General features: G+C 32.5%; 1 protein-coding gene across 1 annotated transcript in view; it reads right to left on the bottom strand.

The window, feature by feature from the left end:
* Positions 1–12,066, bottom strand: part of ARID2 (AT-rich interaction domain 2) — a 164,960-nt gene that overhangs the window by 72,813 nt on the left and 80,081 nt on the right. The window lies entirely within an intron of this gene.

The following is a 12,066-nucleotide window of genomic DNA, read 5'->3' as shown; positions in this document are numbered from 1 at the left end:
ATTTAAAAATAAATCTTATTTTTAAAACTCCTACCACATATACCTTTCTCTTTTCCTAGAGGTCCTAAAATGTTAAAAAATATTAAGACACTACAAACCTCTTATATTTGTGGAATAGTCACTTCAGCAGTAATACTACAAACTCAATGCAATGACTCTAAAAGTGTTTTTATCTTTTCAGAAAAGACTACACTACTACTCAAACAAAAATATAAAAGTAAGGAATATCAAAGGATAACCACCTGTGGATGAGTGCCAGTATTTTGTTTATGGATTAAAAAAAAATTATACACTGAAAAACCAAGTGAAAATGAGAAGATTCTCTAACCCCTGATCTCCCTAATCTCACTCACAAGAGTTAACCGCAGGTTCATGTGCATACTTCTATATATTTTCTGTGCATATTTTTATTTAACAATATATTTAGAGATCTAACCATGGCAATACATACACTACTAATTCAGTCTTTAAATGTATTATCTCTAGTAATACATTTAGCTATTTTCAATTTTGTTTTTTAGTATTACAAATCATGCAGCAATAAGCTTAATGTGTGCACAAGTTTGAGTATTTTTCTCTGGATAGACACTGATAGACACATACCAATAATTTTAAACAGCTTATTTTAAACAGCAATACAGCCAAATTCCCATCTAAAAGTCATGTGCCTAATACATTCTGTCGAATTTATGAGAGTTCTTCTATCCCCTACTGTATTACATTAACAAGTATGATCAATCTTCTTATTAATTAGAATTAAATTTCCAAATTCACAATCTATCATTACCTGCCAGTTTATAATAAGATTCTCTAATTAAAGATTTTAAAATGAGGAAACTGGTCAAATCCATCCAAAACACTGTAACTAACCTACTTGTTACTGTACTTCACAAATAAGTTAAGCTGATTAATACAATGTCTTATATTTACCATATGAAAGTTCTAGATGTGATTATTTTACAGATTAATCCTTCTACCATTCCTGATCCAGGCAGGTATTAAGTCTGTTATGTTAGTAGCTATTTAAGCCCTGCAGCTCTCCACCCCTTTGCTTTTGTAGTTATAGACAGTAAGATGAAGGAGGGGTGTATCGATGAACATACCTGTATGTTCATTGATACCTCAGAAGTATTATTTTGTTTTTTGTACCAAACTTTAACTTTCAAGGTGGAATGAACGGAAGCAATCATTTCATAAATATACAAACTAATGTCGTGGAGAATCTTTACCATTCCTCATTTTCCCCCTGCAGCTTTACAAGGCACGTATTTGAGCCTGGAAAGGAGGTAAAGCGTTCCTTTCCATTCCTTCCAAGTATTCTATATAAGTTCAATTTGAACAAAGAACTCTTTCCTAGCTGGCAGCTTGACAGCTGATGAGTCCAACACTTTTCTTCATTGTTGGAGGTACAGTATACTGATGCAGAGACATATGCACAGATGTATCACTTAAGCACCAGGAGAGTATGCAGCTGAACACATTTCACCCTGATCCCGGGATGTCCCGCAACAGACAGCATGTACAGTCCAAAGACATGAACAAAGGCAAAAGGATGATTAAAATGAGGCAGTTTCTCTCCAGTACAGACCCACAGTGGACTTAAATAGATAAATAAAACAGGTCTATTCTTTTTGAATTTCCAATGCACAAGTAAAAAGAAGAGTAAATACAAATTTAGACACAAATATCTGCTCAAAATTATGTGACATATTTTCTGCAAATGAGGGATTACTTATATCACATGGAATCACTCAGGCAATAGTATTGATAGACATATTTTGGAGAGTGCGGTCTTTCAGAATTGACTGAACTCATTATGTAGTAGTTAAACATAAACTAAAAATAATTTTTATTAAGTAATTTTTATCTAAAAATAACAGTAAACATGTAGAATTTTAAAATCAAAATCTTACACTAATATTTTTGAGATGTTCTTTATAAATCTGTTACTCATAATTGAGCACAGATTTAAAATTCGTATTTTTTTATATTATGGTTAGGGGAGAAAACAATATTATTAGACCATAAATATGATATTTTTCCACCCACAACACCCAAAATGGAGAGTTAGTAATATGGAATGACTGACAGAAACACAGTATTATATATTCATAATAAACAGTATTATTATTATATACATAAAAATCCTTTATAATTTAAATTTTCATAAGATTTTTAAAATACATGACTTTTGGTCCCTTGGCACATAATCTAACCTTATTCCTCTGAACAGATTCTTTACATAATTCTAATTCCCAGAAATTTATAGTTTAGGCAAATTGTTACGATTTTTGAAGTTTTATTTCCCTGGCTTGAGGGCTAGTACTTGTTCTCAGTGTCATAATTAAATATATCCAATTGAGACTCAACCTTTCTTAGTTCAGCGAAGGTTTTCACACCCAGTCTAATCCCCTCATCCTGTCAATAAATAAAAATGAAGTCTTTTTTTGGCTTTTCAAAGAGTTATATTTCTAAAAATGAAAAAGTATTAACAGGCATGAGAAAGCACCTAAATTACAAAATTTAAATTTATAGTCTGTCTTCAGATTTAATTTTGTATCATGACCTTGAATTTACACAATGACAGATATTGTGTTCACTCATTAAACTACAAATGCTAGACTGCACATTTCTCTTTCTTCTCAAAGTCAATAACATCACTTTGAATAGTTAATATCTTAATTAAACAAGTACTTACTGAGCTCTTACAGTAATCTGCCTATTACACTATATATTTAACACAAGACTGGTAAAATATTGGAATCCAGATGGCAGTACAATCCCATCAGGCAACTACAGAAAATTAGGTTCCATTGTTCAACATTAGGAATAGATTCAGGTGGGGTGAGCTATATCAACTCTGCATCAATTTATTTGGTGGTGGATTCTATGCCATAGATCACAGACTTAGAGGATGGAGGCAAATATCAAAGTTGGCATATAATATAGAAACGATTTTAAATGGAACTATTCAATTAAAAAGTTAAGTGTGACCAAAACAATGGGGAAAAAGAGTCCATTCAAAATAGCATCAAATTATAGGGGTAGCATTATTATGTATGTGGGAAATTTTAACCTCTTACAGTATCTGACAGATTAAGTACACACAAAAAATAGGTTAGGTTATAGAAGGTTTGAATATAATCGCAAATTAGATTGACTTATTAGACATACATTTCTTTTCAAATCTCCATGGAAATTATAAAACTGATCATATATCAATTCACACAGAAAACCACAATAAATTTAGGATTAAATATTATATAAGGCACATTCTCTAACTACAATGCAATTGGAAAACATTTTTTCTAAGGAAGAAATTAAACTCTTGGAAAATTAAAAATAAATTTCATGATGTAAAATTCCAAACTCATATGCAATAGTAGAGACTAGTATAATGGTACCCATCAGCAGGTATCAACCACGGTAAATCTTGTGTCACCTATAACCACAATTGACCATCTTCATATTCCTCTCCCATATTATTTTAAAGCAAGTCCCAGATATCATAATTTCATCTTTAAATATTTTGGTAGAATTCTTGGTAATTAAAAGCAACAGTAACAACAACAACCAATCAAGAAAACTCCTCCTGATTATTCTTGGATCAAGGAAAAAAATCAAATGTGTATGAATGGGAAGCCTATATAAAAACTTTTTCATGTTTTAGGAAAAGATGGCAGGACCCATATTCATCTCTTCCCTTAAATACAATTAGAATGAACTTTGAAGAGTAAAAATAGAGGGATACTGCATCATTTATAAGTTAAAAACTTTCAGATATGCTAGTGCAATAAAAGCAACTTCAAGAATCTACAAGACTAACTTGAAAAACACTTTCTTGAAAGAATAATGTGGTCTAGTGGAAGAGATCCCAGGCCAAAACACATAAAAAGCCAAGTTCAATTTGGATTTCCTTTAGTCATTAAGGATCAATAGAATGTGAGTTTGTGTCTGATAATGGGATCCAGACTGTGACAATTATTAAGAAAAAACTTATAGGAAGTTGGGTTGAACTCAGGGGTTGTTCAAAGAAGCAGTTTTTTATAAACCTTAGCTTATAGCTTCTTTGTCAAAATGAACCCAAAGACTCAGGTATGTGGGCATCTATGAAAAGCACCACCATGGAAAGAAGGACATGTAATGGGACCGCCACTGATGTGGTGTGCAAGTAACTTCAAGAAGAAACACCAGGTACAAAAATCAAGTACGGTGGCTTCGAAACCATAAAGGTAATGAAATTTCTCTGTGCAGAATAATCCCCAAAGGGAGCAGGAGCATTCAAGAGTAGATTTGACAATGTAGAAGATAACTTTGGTAATGTAGAAGGTAACCTTGAGTAAGTGTTCTACATGGAAAGAAAAGAAAACTAATGCGAACAACTGATGGACAAAAATGAGATATATACGATAAACAGAAGAATTTCTTTAGCTAAATTGCTTAATGTGTACATCAAAAATGTCCGTGGGGCTGGGATGTCAGGGTGAACAGGTCACCAGGCAAAAATTAATGAAAAAAGAAAACTCAGACACATCTTGATTTAAGCTTCAAAGATAAAGAAGATCCTACAAGTAGGCAGAAACGCCCCCACTCATCAAAAGTTGCACAGAATAGTTGAACTAGGCTTGACTTCTCTTCAAAATTAATTGTTAGGCAATGATAAATATCAATAAAAACCAAAGCGTTTTGAGGAGAAAAGTTATTCACAAGAAATCCATACCCAATCATGTTGCTCAACTAAGATAATAGAAATTCATTTTCAGATATGTAGTGACTCAGAAAGATAAAGCCACATAGCTCTCCAGAGGGGGGGGGGGGAACAACACTCAAATAAGTACTCTAATAAATGAATCAAAATTAAGGAATGGTTAAAGAGCAATAAAGATAACTGATGATGTGCACAGAAACTATTTAAATTCAGGTATTAGTCTCAAACATAACTGTTATATTATAAAAAAGAATGCAAATGTCAATGATAATTACAAAAAACATAAAAAAGTAAAACTATTAAAATAATTTGAAATTCAAACTCCTGATATGAAATTCAAGAACTTTTCCACAAAAATGAAAGAAAAGGCAGTAGTGAGTGGTAAGAATTAAAATTGTACACTGTGTTATTTATATAGGAAGCGTGAACAAAACGGGTTTATTCTCATAGTCAATATTAAGGAAAATATATACTTGGCAATGTTTCTAAATTTTTTTCAAGTGTTTAACAGGAAAATTAAAATCAGGATCATTACTTTACAAATCACAATAGAGTAATAAAATATTAATGTATATAATATGCAGAGAAAAGGAGGAAAACAAGAATACCCTTTGATGTAGCAATTAGGCTCTTATGCTAATACACTAGATAAAACTGAAAACAACCCAACTACTCATAAATGAAAGCATGAACAAAAACACTGTGGTGTATTCATGCAATGAAATATTATATGGCAATGAAAATTAATAAACTAACATGGATTGATACACATGGCCATCAACAACAAAATGTTAATGAAAAAAACATTTCAGAAGAACATATTATGATTCCATTTATCTGACTGTCATAAACAAGCAAAAAAAGAAATATATTTTTTAGCAATAGATGAGATATGTGATAAAACCAGCAATAAAAGTTAGATAATAATTATCACCTAGAAAATAAGGTAGGAATTTTTCCTCAGGAAAGAAGTCCAATAACAAAGACATGTAAGGGGCTTCGAAGGTATTAGCTGAGGCTTTTTTTTCTTGTTTGGTGTAAACTTGCAAGTATTAAGCTTTTGTTGTGTGTAAAATATTATTTCATAATGTAAAAAAAATTTAAAACATCAGAAAAATGGTATTTCACATTTTAAAAAACAGACATTTCTACTGTTATGTAAAATATTTCCAATTACAGGAAAAGATTAGAAACTCCCTGAACACTAATCTAGCAAAACTGACAAACTTCATTAAAATTACAGTTAAAAAATACTACATACATAAATATTAGGAAAAACAATCTATTAATTTGTATATTATACATACACTCAAGATTGAAGATTTTATTGCAGAAATCCAATGATAGTTCAATATTGAAAATTTCATAACTCACCTGTACATCAAAGCAAAATATTATCTAAACAAAGGATGCCAAAGGTTATTTAATAGAATGAAACATCCATGCTTCAATCGAAAAAAGATTAATTAATAAAGAATTCCAGAATATCTCTACTTTTGGATATCTCATATGGCCCCTTTGTTACGCCATACACAACAAAGAAGTCTTAATCTACTTCTATTACCAGTACAGACTTTCTCAGAAGATTACACCTCAACTTGACATAGGGTTCTTGCTTCTGTAGAAGAGTGCCCTTCAAATTGGGACATATACACAAGATTCTCCAATAGGGAGAGATATTTAATTTATGGATTGACACTGCCTCCTACTCCCTCGCTCCATATATCAGGCAGTCCATATGTGAGACAATGTGGAGGGACAAACAGTAGAATCCTCATTAGCCTCTGACCAGCAGAACCTTAATCATACATTAGACTCTATGTACTAATGTCAGTGTGTGTCTAGGTTAAGTGGATTTAAAGATAATATCTAATTTTAACTAAATTATCTCTCACAAAAAGGATAAGAAAATTAGATTCCTTCAAAGAAACCAATTTGAATAAAGCAAGCAAAAATAAACAAGAAAATGGCAGAGCTTACACTTCTCACATAAGCTCATTATCACCAATACTAAGAAGTAAAACAATGGCAGCTCAGTCAGATATGAAAGTAGGCCAAAAGACATATCAATTATCAAAAGAGCTATCTGACCTGTGAGTTTTCATGCCCTGACTTTGATGATGAACCTTGTCCTAGGCTAATGTGGTACTTTTATGTTACTGAAGATTTGCCAAGATATTCCAAGTATCCAACATTTGAAGACAAACCTCTACATTGTTCTCAGCAATATTTTTCAAGTCATTGAAACTTAATCAAAACTTCATAGTTTAAAAATATATATCATTTCAAGTACATGTATTGATAAATATTTACAGGAGTCCTTCAAAGGCCAAATTCCATCTCACCGGGGAAACATTTCTTCATTTTGTCATGATAAAAATGGCTACTAAGTTAATACATGAAAAACATGGCAACAAAACAAAATACTGTTGGTAGTTAACAATAAGAAAACACTACTGAGAAGTTGAAGAAACATGGATTCAAGAAAATTATACTGTGTGGGAGGTTTTCTATATAGCTGAGCTCAAGTACAGATGTTTCTAAGATATCTGAGCTTATAGTATTTACTAGACTCTCTTTCAAAAATGAAAATCATGAAGAACCACTTTTTGATGAATCATTAAAGGAAAGCTATACCAGAGAAGATATAGTCTCATAAGTACATGATTTTTTTTAGGAAAAAACTTTTCAGAAAAACATGTTAATTCTACTTAAAGCCACAATGAAGAAGTTGAGCTACTTTAACTGGGAAGGGAAAGAGGTGTGTGGAGGGAATAGAGGAAGATGAAAGAGAAAGGGGGTAGAAGAAAGAAAAAGGGAAAGTAGTTAAGGGGGAGAGACAGAAAGATTAGTAAGATTATGTGAAAATCATTTATTGCATCATTTACAGGCAGGGTAATGCAGCAAAGAAGCTGAAGTCGGAAGTGCCCAAAATGCTACAAGATGATTTCAATGTGGTCAATTATATAATAACAAGATCTCTGAAATACAGTGAAATCTTTAAATATATTCCATAATGAGGCACAAAATATTTTGTACCACAGAGGTTGAATGGCTATCTTAGTAAAGAGGACTTAAAAGTACTGCTGATCTTGAGAAGTTGCATACTTTACTTTTCAATCTTCTGGCTTTTCCCTGTGATAACATTAGGTGATGAGCAATATCTTACCTAACAGATAATTCAGAAAACCAAACAGACACCTAATCTACCCTTAAAGTAAGGTGAAATTTTAACAATGAAGAGAAAATAATTACTTTTAAAAAGGATCTCGTGCTATCAAGAGATTTTTTTAAAAAGAATGTTTTCTTAAAAGGATTTCCTTGCATCGTGATTTTGTTGCTGAAAATACTATCTATGCACATACCTCCTATCATATATTAAAACTCTCATCTACACTGAAGTAAAAAAAGGAATTTTCCAAACTATTTAAAAATATCCCCCAAATTCTGTGGGCTCTGAACCCTTTAAAACTTGTATATTAATAGTTTCATACTTAACGTCACAAGAATAGTACAAACAACTCATGTTCTCACTCAATGCAGATACGAATATGCCAATTGTTTTTAAATTCATCATTTGCTTTATCAAATTCTCATTCTTTCTTAATCCCCCCCACTCTTGAGGCGCACACCTCCCACACCCCCAACACCCACATTTTCCTGAACCATTTAAAATTATTTCTCCTTCCCCTCCCCCACAAAAAAAGGAGACACTTTTCAAGAGTACAGTGCAGTTATTTTGTGGAGTCCCTCTATTTAGTTTCTGATGTCTCACTATAAATTAGATACAGAAAATGAACTTTTGGCAGGAATAACACAAAAGTGAATGTGTATTCCAGTGCATATAGGAGGTACACTGTATCAATTTGTCCCATTGATGGTACTGTTAACTTTATTTTGTTAAGTTTGGGATTAGGAGGTTAAATCACTATGAAGTTATTCTTTTCCTTTTGGAAATTAATAAGTAACTTATGGCAGAACACTTTTAAGGCTATGTAAATATCTTGTTCCTTATCAAATTTTCACCCACTAGTTTTAACATCCATTGGTGATTCTTGACTGAATCAATTATTACTATAATGGTGATTTTTCTTAACTCCATTATCCCTTCTACATTTTATTAAGCTGGAATTCATTCTACTATAAGTGAGCTCTTTCCATCCTCTTTTTTATTCATTTATTTATACACCACAGACTCAAAGATATTCCATAAATATTATATTCCTATTACTTATTCTAATGCTCAAATCGTCCCAGATTTGGCCAGTGGGAGTCCTTTCAAGCCAGCATCCATATCCGTTGATCCCTATAAATTTGTGCACTCCTTGCTTTATAGCACAAGATATAACTGACTCATCATGTATTTCCCTTGTTCTTGCCTTAGACCCACCCTTTTCTCCAAGGAACACTGCTTCTTTATGATGAGGAATGGTGTTTAGAAATCAATGTCTGCACCCCAGGTGTGCTGAGTGCTGATACAGAGGTATCTTTGTTTCCAGGCCCTTTCAATATACATAAGAAATGTAAACATATGCATTCATGTGTGTATAAATCTATTTCTGTATCTTTATAAAAGCATGAAATCATACCAATAACTGATACAGCCAATTTAACGCCACAGTTCTCCCTTTTCACATTTTTAACTCTCTTCTCTGATGAGAAATCTGTTTTTCTCAATAAAATTACACATTTGCTCAATCCTATAGTAAACAAACCTTCTAGAATTCAATATAATTTTTACATTTTACTTTTGTCTTTAGATCAATGATATACATTTGAACACAGGTTCATTTATTTCTGTTTGTGTATTCCATTTTAGGTTTATATTCTCCCACATTCTTGTTGATTTTATCTTTTAAAATTTGTTATTTACTTATTCTAATTGACTATGAATCTATTTTCAGTATTAAAACTAAATTGTGGGTTACTGCTACAGCAATGATTAGAGGTAATTTACGTGACACATTTTCTTTGTTCTTTTATTTTGTTTTTAAATTACTTTGGGTATTTAGAAAGGTATGTATTTTTTTTCTGTTGGTTACAATACCTTAATCCCATTTTCTTATTATTTTATCATCTAGTAAGTCAACTTGTATGTTCTCACAGCCAACTATTACTTTTACAACAATCAAGTTTTTTCTACTTTTCTCTTTACCTCTTCCTTTATAAGTTGCACTATTTTTATTTTGCAAGAATATATAAGATTTACATATTCTTCTTTCACCTTTGTTGCTACTTATATTTTAGTCTTAGATCTATAATTAAATATATTTAATACCGTGATCCTTCTGCAGATGTTTTATTAGTCAACTCTGAGCTGGGTAAATATCATGCTGTAGTAGCTTCCTCATGAAGGATTCATGTGTATAGTGTTCTCTGAGTTTTGCATGTTTAAAATGTTTTTCTATGGTTGGACTTGAAGAACAGCTTTATATAAAATTCTTGGCTCATTTTTTTTTTCTCTGTAGTTTCTGGAAAGCACTGCTCCATTGTTACTTTGCTTTGTATGTTACTACTTAAGTCTGTGCCAATTTAATTCTCCTGTCCTGTAGGTTATTTGATCTACCTACCACCCCACCCCGCCCTGGAGGCTCAAGTCTAAGTTTTTACAAGAATATGACTCAAAATTGACTGCTTAAGATCAATATCCCCAGATATTCTACAGTCCTTTCAACATGTAGATACAGGTGTTCTTTTATTACTGGAAAAAAATGATAGTTTTAAACATTATTTCTAATTGTTTAGTTTTTGTAATTCAATTATACATATATATTGTCTCTTTTTACCTCCTTTTCTCTAGTTGGTTTCACTTCTTTAATTCATTTTATTTTTTCTTGATTATTTTTCTCCCCTTCCTCAACGACTTTTATTAATTTTTCAGTTCAGTCCACTCCCCCTTAGACATCTTGAAATTTAAAATTTCTAAGGTGATTTCTGTCTTTGTCTTCCATATGTTTCTTGGGTTCAGTCAACTCTTCCCATTTCTTCCTAGGTTTCTTGGTAATTTAGTCGGTTTTTAGGAATAATTTGTTTTGCTTTTAAATTCATGAATCTAGTTGGGTTTTTCATGTCTCTGAATGCTTGTTTGAGGTTATTTCATTTAGTTTGTAGAGCTGTATTTACAGTTTTCTTCTGCTGTGTGGTTGTTTTCTTTTGGCGTGGGGGTTTCATCTGCTGAGGTATTTTGATTCTCATGTTTTTTTATGGTGGCTTTCCATAAATTTAAGAAGCTTTCATCTATTATGACTCTGACTTTGGGATGGCTCACAAGATTCCTATTTCATGATCTTCTTCTTTTGTTAGTAATTATGATTTATTTAATGGATGATTTTTTTTTTCTTTTTTGGTTGTGATGGTAAGTAGGGTGGTTGTGTGTCCTCTAATTTGGGGATTGGCTTTCTGTTTTCTCTTGCAGGACCTTAAATTTCCCCCTTTTGCTTCTTTTTCCTTCACCATTCCATTTCCAAAAGGTGCCTTCCCTTCTCTTTAACTTTCTTCTCCCTCAGATAAAAAATATCTTTCAAAGTCTGCCATCTCAAATCACATGCACTTTTAAGCTCAAAACACTGCTCTTATCTACCAGGACTCTTTTGTACTTATGGTGTGGTTTCTCTTTCTGATGGTGATTTTAAAGCAATCCAAGTTTCCTCCACAGTTTTTCAGAACTTCCCTTGTTCTCCATAAATGCTTGTGTCAAGAGAGAGAAGTCTCTTTGCTGGGATTTGGTGCTTACTTTTCCACTTACAGAAAACCTGAAGTTTATAGTATTGTCTTCTAGTTATGTTGAGGGTATGGATTTTGTACAGTTTTATTTGTTCTTGTTGATCTTTACTGATTTTGGAGGATATATAGAGAGGTTTGGATTAGGCTTACCTATTATTATCCTTACTTGCCCAGAAATTGATTTGAATCTTTTTATAAAAAAATGTAAAAATGGGGCCGGCTGAGTGGCTCAATTGGTTAAGAGCTCGCTCAAAGGTTTGAGCTCTGAGCAACAGCGGTTTGAGTCCGGCCCGAGCTGAGCTGCCAACAGGTGGCAGGATGGCTCAGCTAAAAAAAAAAGTGAGTGTCCCAAAATTTATAAAACAAACAAAAAATCCTGATTATGCAAGGTGAAAATCTGCAATAAATTTCAACAGAAAAACACTGCATAACTGACAGAAGGAATCTGAAAAAGGAGGATCATGATTTCTTAATGATGCAGTTGTTCCATTTTCATCCTTGTATCATTCTTCCTTTGATGGAAAAGCAAGTATTAAAATAAACTGAATATAGGGCCGGCCGAGTGGCGCGATGGTTAAGAACTCGCTTGGGATGCCAGAGGGCCCCGGTTCGGATCCCACATATGAGGGCCAGTG

Source organism: Hipposideros armiger, unplaced genomic scaffold (genome assembly GCF_001890085.2).
Source record: "Hipposideros armiger isolate ML-2016 unplaced genomic scaffold, ASM189008v1 scaffold_194, whole genome shotgun sequence".
NCBI classification, from domain to species: domain Eukaryota; kingdom Metazoa; phylum Chordata; class Mammalia; order Chiroptera; family Hipposideridae; genus Hipposideros; species Hipposideros armiger.
This window is presented reverse-complemented; position numbering and strand designations above follow the sequence as displayed.